The 12,823-nt window shown below is 39.1% G+C and overlaps 1 pseudogene; it reads right to left on the reverse strand.

The window, feature by feature from the left end:
* Positions 1-11,183: 11,183 nt before the first annotated feature.
* On the reverse strand, positions 11,184-12,354 carry LOC120155746 (annotated as a pseudogene).
* Between the last annotated feature and the right edge of the window lie 469 nt (positions 12,355-12,823).

The raw sequence follows: 12,823 nt of genomic DNA on the forward strand, positions 1-12,823 counted from the left end.
TTAGACCAATGTGTAAATCATACATAATACAACATCAATCGGTAATCAAATATGCTTGTGCAATACATAACAGAAAAATGAAACACATACAGCACAGGTCAAGGAACACACCTATATAATATTTATAAATTAGGCTCTAAAATCATTTAAATCATGCTCATTAAAAACAATACACAACATGTCCCTTTGCAGCAATACTTGTAAGATCATTTATTGATATATTGACTCTTTTGAATCACATGAAACAATGAATCACATGAAACAATATATACAATGGATACTCATATCTCCTTATAACACTTTTCTAAGACTTATTAAAAGTGGAAATGAATACATACAACATTTTCTTAAAATAGAAGAACATATTACAATAGTGCTGATTATAATTGTGGATATGATTGTAACCTCCTAAACTCGACTCAAGTGTTACGATCAAATCTAGTTAGTCAAATATTTTACCTAGAAATATTGAAAATATGTATAACGTCTAATTGTTTCAAAAGTCAGCTCTAAAGTGACTTGGTTCATTTATTGAATAAGTCATTTTGATATATTATAAAGAGAGACAATACAACATCCAACCCACACGTTAAAACTTGAACATATTTAAAAGTTTTATTTCAGAAACCTCTTATTATCCATTGTCTTTTGATCCATCAATTCCCTTATTAACTACTTTTGTTGAAAAACGATGCACATGGGTTCACATGGCACCAAAAATCATTCAATTACTTTGTCAAATGGGGGCACCGAAAGGTGTAGAAAATATATTATTTTATTTTATGGTAAAATCATATCTGATCATTGTAATTTAAGGTATTTACAAATTAGTCCTTAAGTTTCAACTATAAATACCCTAGTTCATTTAGCTTCAAAACCATCCCAAAGCATTCTAGCTTTCTTCCAATACTAGAGAGAATTTAGAGAGTTTCTTGAGAGTTGTTTTCTCCTTTTTATCAAGAGAGAATATCATTGTTTTTTCCTTGGTCGATCGAGAGAAGTTGTAATTCCTATTTTCTCATAGTGAAATTCTTCTACCATTGCCCGTGGTTTTTACCCTATATTATTTAGGGGTTTTCCACGTAAATTTTGTGTCTCTTTTATCTTCATTTTTATTTTCTCAAATTATTAGTTGCGATTTTGCTCTATCTGATAGCCGTCTTCCGCAATAGTTGGTATCCGAGCTAGATTAGAGTGTGTAATATCTGCTTATTGTCTTTGTGGTTGCCACCAAAAGGTGGATCCTCCAACATAAGAAAGTAAGAAGTTATTACCCATTCTTTGAAGGTTCCAGAGAACTATTCACGATAGTGAAATAGTGGGAGCTATCTGTAAAAGAAGCTATGGCAACGAAATTTAATATTGAAAAATTCAATGGGAGAAATTTCTCATTGTGGAAATTGAAGATGAAGGTCATCCTGAGGAAAGACAGTTGTCTAGCAGCTATTAGTGAAAGGCCGGTGGATTTCACAGATAACAACAAATGGATCAAAATGGACGGGAATGCTATGACAAACTTTCATCTAGCATTAGCAGATGAAGTATTGTCAAGCATCGAGGAGAAGCAGACAGCTAAGGAGATATAGGATCATCTCACCAAACTGTACGAGGCCACATCGTTGCACAATAAAATTTTCCTTAAGAGGAAATTGTACACTCTCCGTATGCCAGAATCTACTTCAGTGATGGAGCACTTAAATACACTAAACACTTTATTTTCTCAGCTTACATCCTTAAGCTGTAAAATAGGAGAACAAGAACGTGTTGAACTTCTACTTCAAAGTCTACCTGATTCATATGATCAACTCATCATCAACTTGACAAACAGTAATGTCACCAGTCTAGTCTTCGATGACGTTGCAGCTACTGTTCTACAAGAAGAAAATCGGCGCAAAAACAAGGAAGACAGACAAGTAAATCTGCAACAAGCAGAAGCGTTGACAACGATGAGAGGGAGATCAACAGAACGTGGACAAAGCAGCAGTCAAAAACATGGTAGATCGAAGTCGAGGAGCAAGAAGAATTTAAAGTGCTACAACTATGGAAAGAAGAGTCACTTGAAGAAGGATTGTTGGAGTCTAAATAAAAACTCCAATGCACAAGGCAATACCGCAAACACTTCAGATGATGGAGATTCTCTATGCTATGAAGCGTCAACCACCGTGGAAGGCAGAAAAATATTTGCAGATATATGGCTCATTGATTCAGGAGCAACATATCACATGACCTCAAGAAGAGAATGGTTCCATCAGTATGAACTTGTCTTAGGAGGATCTGTGTATAGTTGTAATGATCATGCCTTAGAGATCATTGGCGTGAGAACCATCAAATTGAAGATGTATGATGGAACAATTAAAGTTGTTCGAGATGTGCAGCACGTGAAAGGCCTGAAGAAAAATTTATTATCCTACGGATTGTTGGATAATAATGCAAGCAAGATTGAAATACGAAAAGAAATCATGAAGGTGTTATCTTTGTGATCATCAGCAGGGATGTTATCTTTGTAGAAGATAAACTACAAAGAAAAGAAGATGATGATAGCGTTGAAAAGTCAGAGACTACACAGATACATATGGAAAAGGAGGTTGAACAAGGAGATTATTCTGAAGCAGAACCAGCACATGATGAACAAGAACCAAAGAGTCCTGAAGCTCCAACAACTCGTCAATCAGATCATATGAGAAGACGTCCCAATTGGCACTCATATTATGTTATAGAAGGTAATATTGCATACTGCCTTTTAACAGAGGACGGTGAGCCATCAACATACCAAGAGGCAATAAACAACTCAGATTCTTCACTGTGGATGATGGCGATGCAAGAAGAAATCGAAGCCCTTCATAAAAATAATACATGGGACCTTGTGCCACTACCACAAGAAAGGAAGCCAATTGGTAACAAATGGGTCTTCAAAATCAAGCGAAATGGTGACGATCAAGTTGAGAGGTATCATGAAAGACTGGTGGTCAAAGGATATGCTCAAAAAGAAGGTATTGATTTCAATGAAATATTTTCTCCTGTAGTTCGACTAACAATAGTTTGAGTAGTTTTGACAATGTGTGCTACATTGAACTTACATCTAGAGCAGCTAGATGTTAAAACAACTTTTCTTCATGGAAATCTTGAAGAAGATATTTACATGCTCCAGCCTGAAGGTTTTAAAGAAAAAGAAAAGAAGAACTTGGTTTGCAGGTTGAACAAATATTTGTACGGTCTAAAGCAGGCGTCGAGGTGTTGGTATAAGAGATTTGATTCCTTAATTATGTGCCTTGGATACAACAGACTTAATGCAGACCCTTGTGCTTATTTCAAGAGGTTTGGTGATAACGATTTTGTTATATTGCTGTTGTATGTGGATGACATGTTGGTTGCAGGACCCAACAAAGATCATATTGAAGAATTGAAGGAACAACTTGCTAGGGAATTTGAAATGAAGGACTTAGGATCAGCACACAAGATTCTAGGGGTGTAAATTCACCGAGACAGAAGTAATAGGAAGATTTGACTTTCACAAAAGAATTACTTGAAGAAGATCTTGTCACGATTCAGCATGGAAGATTGTAAGCCAATTTCTACCCCTCTTCCTATTAACTTTAAATTATCCTCCAGTATGAGTCCTAGCAGTGAAGAAGAGAGGATGGAGATGTCTCGAGTACCGTATGCATCAGCAGTGGGAAGTTTAATGTTCGCTATGATATGCACAAGACCAGACATTGCACAAGCAGTGGGAGTGGTTAGTCGGTACATGGCGAATCCAGGCAAAGAGCATTGGAATACAGTGAAGAGGATCCTGAGATATATCAAAGGGACCTCAAATGTTGCATTATGTTATGGAGGATCAAACTTACTAATCAATGGGTATGTAGATTCTGACTATGCAGAGGATCTGGATAAAAGCAAATCTACTACAGGATATGTGTTCAAAGTTGCTGGTGGAGCTGTAAGCTGGGTTTCAAAATTGCAGTCAATTGTGGCTACATCCACAACAGAGGCAGAATATGTAGCAGCTACACAAGCTAGTAAAGAAGCAATTTGGTTGAAGATGCTATTGGAGGAGCTTGGGCACAATCAAGAGTATGTCTCTCTGTTTTGTGACAATCAAAGTGCCTTGCATTTAGCAAGGAATCCATCATTTCATTCAAGGATAAAGCACATACGAGTTCAGTACAATTTCATTCGTGACAAGGTGAAAGAAGGGACGGTAGATATGCAAAAGATCCATACCAAAGACAACATAGCAGATTTCATGACGAAGGCGATCAATGCCGATAAATTTACTTGGTGTCGATCTTCTTGTGGCCTGACGGAAATATAAGCAACATGAAGGTACAAGGTAGAAAGAATGGTGTGAAGATATGATTGTTCCAATCAAATCTTCAAGTGGGAGATTGTTGAAAAACGGTGCACATGGGTTCACATGCCACCAAAAATCATTCAATTGCTTTGTCAAATGGGGGCACCGAAAGGTGTAGAAAATATATTATTTTATTTTATGGTAAAATCATATCTAATCATTGTAATTTAAGGTATTTACAAATTAGTCCTTAAGTTTCAACTATAAATATCCTAGCTCATTTAGCTTCAAAACCATCCCAAAGCATTCTAGCTTTATTCCAATACTAGAGAGAATTTAGAGAGTTTCTTGAGAGTTGTTTTCTCCTTTTTATCAAGAGAGAATATCATTGTTTTTTCCTTGGTCGATCGAAAGAAGTTGTAATTCCTATTTTCTCATAGTGAAATTCTTCTACCATTGCCCGTGGTTTTTACCCTATATTATTTAGGGATTTTCCACATAAATTTTGAGTCTCTTTTATCTTTATTTTTATTTTCTCAAATTATTAGTTGTGATTTTGCTCTATCCGATAGCCATCTTCCGCAACAACTTCCTGGTCAAAGAAACCAAAATGCTAACCCTTCTATCGAGCATTGAATTAGTTAAATCATTCTCTACATTTACAACAAGCCTTCTGAATAACTTGTCACTTATAGCATCTCTAAAATGACTGCAGATCATCGGCTCTATAACAGCTCTGATGGTATTTGCAATATTTTTTCCCATTTGCTTATAAATGTCGAAACCAAAGTCTTTGTTACGGAGCATCTCGTTTGTATTTATAGGATCGGCATCCACTTCGAAAACTTGTAGATCAGTAATTTCAAATGATCATTCCCTCTCGACAATCCAACCACTTCTTTTTTGCAAGGTGTATAAAAAGGAAGGTTGAATGAATCCACATCCCTCTCTTCTACAAGTCCCTGCAATTCATAACTAAGTTAGTTTATTGCAATTGAGTAATTGTAGAAATAGAGTAAATGGATTATATGGCACATGTGCAACCAAATCAAGAAGTGATTTAGCAACAAGCTCCCAACCATAGTCTTCGTTGGAGGGGTCGACATTTTTCTTAGCCATAAAAATTAGCACCATACGGCCTTGGAATATAATTTCTTTGGAGCGCAAGCTTAGAAAATTTGTGAAGTCTTTCTGAAATTGGTCGGCATATGCTTGGAATGTTAGTGTTATGTATACGAGCGTGTGCTGTAAATTCTAGAATAGTTCTAGAACAATTTGTTAGCTTCTTATTATGAGCAGTTAAGTTGTTGCACAGCAGTTGCAGTTTCTTCTTGCTTGTATAAATAAGCTACGCTCTAACTCATGAGAGATTAGCTTTTCATTAATAAAGAATTACAAAGATTTCATTTCTTGTTTCTTAGATAGCTAAACTGCTATCTTATCATGGTATCTTTCGCCAATACCTGGGTGTTTTCTTCCGCTGTTTCTTCTTCATTCCAGTAGCTGCACGAGATTAAGTTCTCACATTGTGTATTCCTGGCATCATGGTTGATTTGACGGTTGATCCCGAGGATGTGTCTCCGAATGCTTCCTCCCTGAGTCCTGGAACTTCTCAAGGTATGTTTGGCATTTAACACATACCAAAGCATGACACTGTTAAACTCACTGAATCCACATACCTTCTTTGGAAGCATCAAGTGGCTTTGATAATTGATGGCTATGGGTTGCTGAGGTTCATCTCGGCCGGATCTGTTGCACCAGATGAGTTCATCACTAATGCGTCTGGACAACTTGAAGAGAATCCAGTGTTTGCAGCTCATCGCCAGCAAGATAAACTGCTTGCTTCCTGGCTTTTAACTACTATGAGTACAGAGGTTCTGCCTCACTTGACTGGACTTACAACTGCGATGTTAATCTGGAATACTATATCTCGTCTATTTGGTGCTCGTTCCAGTGCCAAGATTTCTTCTCTTCGACATAATCTTCATTCCCAACGAAAGACTGGTTTGACGATTAGGGAGTATCTTGCCAAAGTCAAATCCATAAGTGATTTGTTGAATGCTTCAAGTAGTGTGGTTACTGAGAAAGAACATGTTAATGTTGTGTTAGCTGGACTTACAATGGAATTTGAGTCTATTATTGCAATTGCATCACGAGAAAATTTTTCTCTTGATGTTCTTACTGAGATGTTGTTAGATTGTGAGGCTCGACAGAAAATGTTCTTGAGTGAAAACTTTTCTGCAAATCTTGTTCTTCAATCTCGGGAAGGTGCTGTTGAAACTGACTCTTGTGGAACTCAGGATGTTAATACTGGGTCATCACAGGATCATTCGTCTCGTGGACAGTCGAATGGATATCGTGGTCGAGGTCGAGGGCGCAACAATAATCGTCCTCAATGCCAGTTGTGTGGCCGGTTTGGACATGTGGTCCAGAAGTGTTATCATCGTTTTGATAGAGACTACACTGGTGTGTCTGGGTCTGAGTCGATGCAAGAGAATGGCTCAAAGCCCACTAGTTCTGGGAATTCTGCTAAACACCAGCAATCTGGTGGACAACCTTATGCTCACGCCGTAACCTCCATGCCTCCACCCTCATCCCTTGTTCCCACACCATTTTATTTTCCTTCGCCGTATGTTCCTGGGCACTATCCCTTTCCTGGTACTTCTCCTAGTTTTCCTTTAGATGCTTCTCGCTTCTCTCATGGTGCATCGCATTCCTCTTTGACGCCTGATTCAGGAGCCTATATTGCTACTGTCCCAACTCCCTCGGGCTCTAGCTCCTTAGTGTCTGCGGATTCTTTGTGGTACCCTGACACCGGAGCTACTCACCATGTAACGAATGATTTTTTTGGTTTTCAATCAGGTACCACCTATACTGGAGGTAGTTCCTTGCTCATGGGTAATGGTTAGGGAATTTCAATCATGCATGTAGGCCAAGGTTTTTTGAGTTCTAGTAAGAAACCTTTGATTTTACAGAATATGTTGCATGTGCCTAACATAAAGAAAAAGTTGCTATCTGTTTCTCAGTTCACTCGTGATAATGGTGTGTTCATGGAGTTTCATCCCTCTGAATGTCTTGTGAAGGATGCCCGGACTCAAGCAACTCTACTTCGCGGGAGGCTCACGGATGACTGGCTGTACCAGCTACTGCCTTGTGAAGATCAGAGGTCTTCTTGTTTGGTGAATAATGTCTCAAAATACCTGTGTCTTTGAAGTTGTGGCATCAACGTCTTGGTCATCTATCCCTTGATGTTGTTCAACGTGTTTTGAAGTTGTGTAGTATTGTTTTCAATAAAACTGAAGCAGTAAATGTGTGTTCTGCTTGTATGCAAGGGAAATCGCATAAGTTGCCCTTATGTAAATCATTGACAGAATATAATGAGCCTTTTCAACTTGTTGTCTCTGATGTCTGGGGACCAGCTCCTGTATGCTCCACTGACGGATTTCTTTATTATGTTTCTTTTGTTGATGTTTGTAGCCGTTATACCTGGATGTACCTCTTGAAACGTAAATCTGAGGTGGCTCAGTGCTTTCTTGACTTTGCGAAATTGGTTGAAGTGCAGTTTGGATACAAAATTAAAGCTCTCCAGACTGATGGTGGTGGGGAATATCAATCACTTCGAAAGTGGTTCTCTGCCAATGGAGTGCAACATCGTCTCTCGTGCCATAGCACCTCGGAGCATAATGGTAAGGCTGAGAGGAAGCATAGGCACATTGTGGAAACAGGATTGACAATGTTAGCTCAGGCTTCCTTACCTCAGAAATTTTGGAGCTATTCTTTTGCTTCTGCTGTTTATCTTATCAATAGATTGCCCACACCTGTTTTGTATGGCAAGTCTCCCTTTGAAGCTCTGCATCGTGTCCTGCCAGATTATTCATTTCTCAGGGTGTTTGGTTGTGCTTGTTATCCTTATTTGCGTTTGTTTAATCGTCATAAGCTGGATTTCAGGTCAAAGAAGTGCGTGTTTCTAGGATATAGCACTTCTCATAAGGGGTATAAATATCTTGATGAATCTGGCAGAGTAATAATTTTGAGGCACGTTGTATTTGATGAAAGTGCCTTTCCTTATGCAGTGTGTAATATTTCAAATATTGCTCCAGATAATGGTGTCTCCAAGGGTGTTATTCCTCTTGTCTCCCCTGTACAGACAATGCATGGTCCATTGAGTGCAATGTCTCTTTCACCAAGTGAGAACAACCAACGTGCTCCTTCATCAACGCATAATCAAAGGCATAATGCGAATAATCAAGACGTAGGGGCCACATCTCTTGCCATGATCGAGGACCAAGATGTGCATGAATTTGGTAATGCACGTGGGGCTGTCTCGTTTGAAGATATGCCAGCAGATGCGCATGGGGCCATTACTTTTGAAAATATGCCAAATCGTGCCTCTCCATTGACGCACACTTCACCAATACATGTGAATAGCCAAGCGCATGAAAGAATTGGGACCACTACACCCAATTATAATGTGCGTGACATGATGGCCACTTCGTCCAACTCTAATGCACATGTCGTGGTTCCCATCATGGAGGACTAAGTGGTGAATTTCATTCGTTTAACGCCAGCTTGTGATCATGGGACCGAACAAGCTTTATTAAATGGAAATAGTTCACGTGGTGGTCCCATTCGCTCTACAGTGCCTATATGTGCTGCTCCATTAAGTGCAAATCCAACGTGTGCGCATGGTCCTATGAGTTCTTTTGTTGAGCCTATAACAAATATCACACCTGCTTCTTCAACGCATGGTTCAACACGTGCTCCTTTTCATACAACCTGCACACATGATTCTCTTGTTCACGAGAATGATGAACAAGTTAATTTGCCTACACATGATTCTCGGGTTATTGGAGCAGATAATGGTGATGCTCTTAGTAATTCGAGTACCACACCTATTGAAGCTATGCCCGGCCGTGATGATGTGCTTGGGACCACGTCTATTGGAGCAATGACTGACCATGACAATGCGCATGGGGCCATTTCAACGGGTAACAATGCACATGGGGCTGTTTTGGTTCAGAATGCGCATCCTATGGTTACCAGGGCCAAAGATGGAATTCGAAAACCTCGTGTTCTGCATGTTGAGTATTTTGATGAAGAGCCTCGGTCCATCAAAGAAGCTATGAAGATTCCTCATTGGAAGAAAGCTGCACAGGAAGAGTTTGATGCTTTGATTGCAAATGACACGTGGTCTCTGGTTCCTCTTCCTAGAGATCGTGTGCCTGTTCACTGCAAGTGGATTTTTAAGGTGAAGCGTAATGCTTATGGCTCAGTGTCTCGATACAAGGCTCGTCTTGTTGCGAAGGGGTGTCTTCAACAACCAGGCATTGATTTTCATGAGGTTTTTAGTCCAGTTGTGAAACCTGTAACGGTACGAGTGATTCTTACTCTTGCGTTGACAAGAGGTTGGTTGATGCGTCAAGTAGATATTAATAATGCCTTTTTAAATGGGGTATTGATGGAAGAGGTTTACATGTCTCAGCCTCTTGGGTTTGTGCAAGCTGGTGATGGTTTAGTTTGCAAGCTGCATAAAGCAATCTATGGCTTGAAGCAAGCTCCTCGGGCCTGGTTTGAGAGCCTTCGAGAGTACTTGGTCTCTGAAAGGTTCGTCTTGTCTAAATCTGATTCATCTTTGTTTGTTCGGAAGACTGCTAGCAGCATTGTCTACATGCTAGTATATGTTGATGATATTATTGTGACAGGAAGTGAGGCTGGTGAGGTGCAATGTGTTATTGAAAAGTTGCATGCTCGATTTTCTTTAAAAGATCTTGACTCTCTTAATTTTTTCCTTGGCATTGAGGTGTGTTCTGATGACAATGGTCTTGTTTTGACTCAACAAAAATACATTCGTGAGCTTTTGCATAAGCATGGTTTTGGTGATGTTAAGAGCCTCCCTACTCCCATGGTCTCCAACTGCAAGTTATCGATTGATGCTGGTGACCCCATTGAAGATGCAGCCCAATACAGAAGCATTGTAGGAGCTCTTCAGTACATAGTAGTCACTCAGCCAGATATTGCCTTTGCAGTGAACAAAGTTTGTCAGTTCATACAGTCACCTCGAAATAGCCATTTTCAGGCTGTTAAGAGGATTTTACGTTATCTTCAAGGGACAGCTGATTATGGTCTTCGATTCACAGCATCTCCTCGCATGTCACTAACTGGTTTTGCTGATGCAGACTGGGGGTCCGATCCTGATGATAGGCGTTCCACGACTAGCTACTGCATTTTCTTTGGTGGAAATCTCATTTCATGGAGCTCACGCAAGCAGCAAGTAGTTTCTCGTTCCACAGCTGAGGCCGAGTATAGGAGTATTGCTTCTGCAGCTACTGAAATTGTTTGGATTGAGTCATTGCTTCAGGAGTTGTGCGTGGTTCCACATGGAAAATCTACTCTGTGGTGTGATAATTCTAGCACTGTTGCGGTCTGTGCCAACCCTGTTCAGCATTCTAAGTTCAAGCATGTTGAGCTTGACTTATTTTTTGTTCGAGAAATGGTTGCTGATTGTCGTTTACAGGTTAATGAGATCCCTGCTTATGAGCAGGTGGCAGATGTTTTGACAAAGCCACTCTCTTCCCCTTCTTTTCTCAAGCACAGACAGAAACTCTTGGTAACACAACTAGGATGTCATTGAAGCAGGGTAAATGTTAATGAAGCAGCCATATTGCTGAAGCAAGTGCTGAAGAAGTTAATGAAGCAGGGTGAATGTTAGTGTTATGTATACGAGCGTGTGCTGTAAATTCTAGAATAGTTCTAGAACAATTTGTTAGCTTCTTGTTATGAGCAGTTAAGTTGTTGCACAGCAGTTGTAGTTTCTTATCATGGTAAATTAACTTATCATGATAAGTTAAGTTGAAGTTAATAAAGATACCATGATAAGATAGCTAAACTACTATCTTATCATGGTATCTTTTGCCAATACCTGGGTGTTTTCTTCCGCTGTTTCTTCTTCATTCCAGTAGCTGCACGAGATTAAGTTCTCACATTGTGTATTCCTGGCGTCATGGTTGATTTGACAATACTCTCTAACTCATGGTAGATTAGCATGAGTTAGAGAGTATTGTCATCCACTTCGAAAACTTGTAGATCAGTAATTTCAAATGATCCTTCCCTCTCGACAATCCAGCCACTTCTTTTTTGCAAGGTGTATAAAAAGGAAGGTTGAATGAATCCACATCCCTCTCTTCTACAAGTCCCTGCAATTCATAACTAAGTTAGTTTATTGCAATTGAGTAATTGTAGAAATAGAGTAAATGAATTATATGGCACCTGCGCAACCAAATCAAGAAGTGATTTAGCAACAAGCTCCCAACCATAGTCTTCGTTGGAGGGGTCGACATTTTTCTTAGCCATAAAAATTAGCACCATACGGCCTTGGAATATAATTTCTTTGGAGCGCAAGCTTAGAAAATTTGTGAAGTCTTTCTGAAATTGGTCGGCATATGCTTGGAAAACATTGGGTGGACTTGATTTTGCCATGTATACGTTTCCCTTATTGTTCTCTAGCCCAACTGGGAGCTAATGAAAAGATCAAAGTTAAATGAGATTAAAATAGATTCTCTATTAGATCAAAGAGAAGGGCTTTGGTCAAGTGACCGACCTTTGTGAGCCAATGAAGCGCATAGGAAGAATTAACAAAGTGGAGGCTTCTAGTTGGAAAGAGTCCGTCATAGAAAGAGCCCGCAACTGCTCCTATGAAACACCTTTCTTGCACCATATCTCCTTTCTCCTTCTTCAGCCTCTCAATGAAATCAGGAACCGACTTAAACACAGAGTTGAAGTCATTGTCTGGGAGATCATTTAGAAGCACTTCAAACTCTGAAAATTTCAACTCTTCTCGCTTACATATCCCATGGATTGTGTTAATAACTTAAGATATAGTGTGGAAGGTGTTAGGTCTTGAAGAGCAACCCAAGTCTGCCACCTTTATACAAGTTGGAGCCATTTCCTTGAACATTTCTGTAATGGATTCTTCAATGATTGGTGTTACCTTTGATATCACTGCTTTCTGAAAGCACAAAAAACTTGTTAGCATGATATTTTTTGAAAAAGAAAAAAGAACACATATAAAGCAAAAATCTTGTAATATCGGACTTGGAAAACTGAATTTTTAGCATAGCTAATTTCATGATCTGTTGCATTCATGCGAAGAACCTTTGCTTCTGCCATTTTGCTTGCTTAATTTCTTTACGAACTTGTGTACTTTAGTGTTTTCTGGTGTGTTTTCCTTAACATTCTGCTATATATATACACATACGCTCGCATGAAACAATGATAATTGTTTATATGCTGAAACTGTAGAGTTTTTTCCTCTTTGTTTGTTCAATTTTTAATATGGTTCACACATCAGTTTGGTCAAATGAAACTCGACATTCTTTGGAAGGAGCTGTCCAATAATGACCGCCTTAGATTTCTTCATGAATAAGTTTGTTAACAACAAGAGAATGATGAAATCAACGAGAGAGAGATTCTAATAAATGCTCGGTTTGTCTTTGTTTAATAATTTGCTAATAAAAATAGAGGATGAAAGGT

Source organism: Hibiscus syriacus, unplaced genomic scaffold (genome assembly GCF_006381635.1).
Source record: "Hibiscus syriacus cultivar Baekdansim isolate YM2019G1 unplaced genomic scaffold, ASM638163v2 tig00111207_pilon, whole genome shotgun sequence".
Classification (NCBI taxonomy): Eukaryota; Viridiplantae; Streptophyta; class Magnoliopsida; order Malvales; family Malvaceae; genus Hibiscus; species Hibiscus syriacus.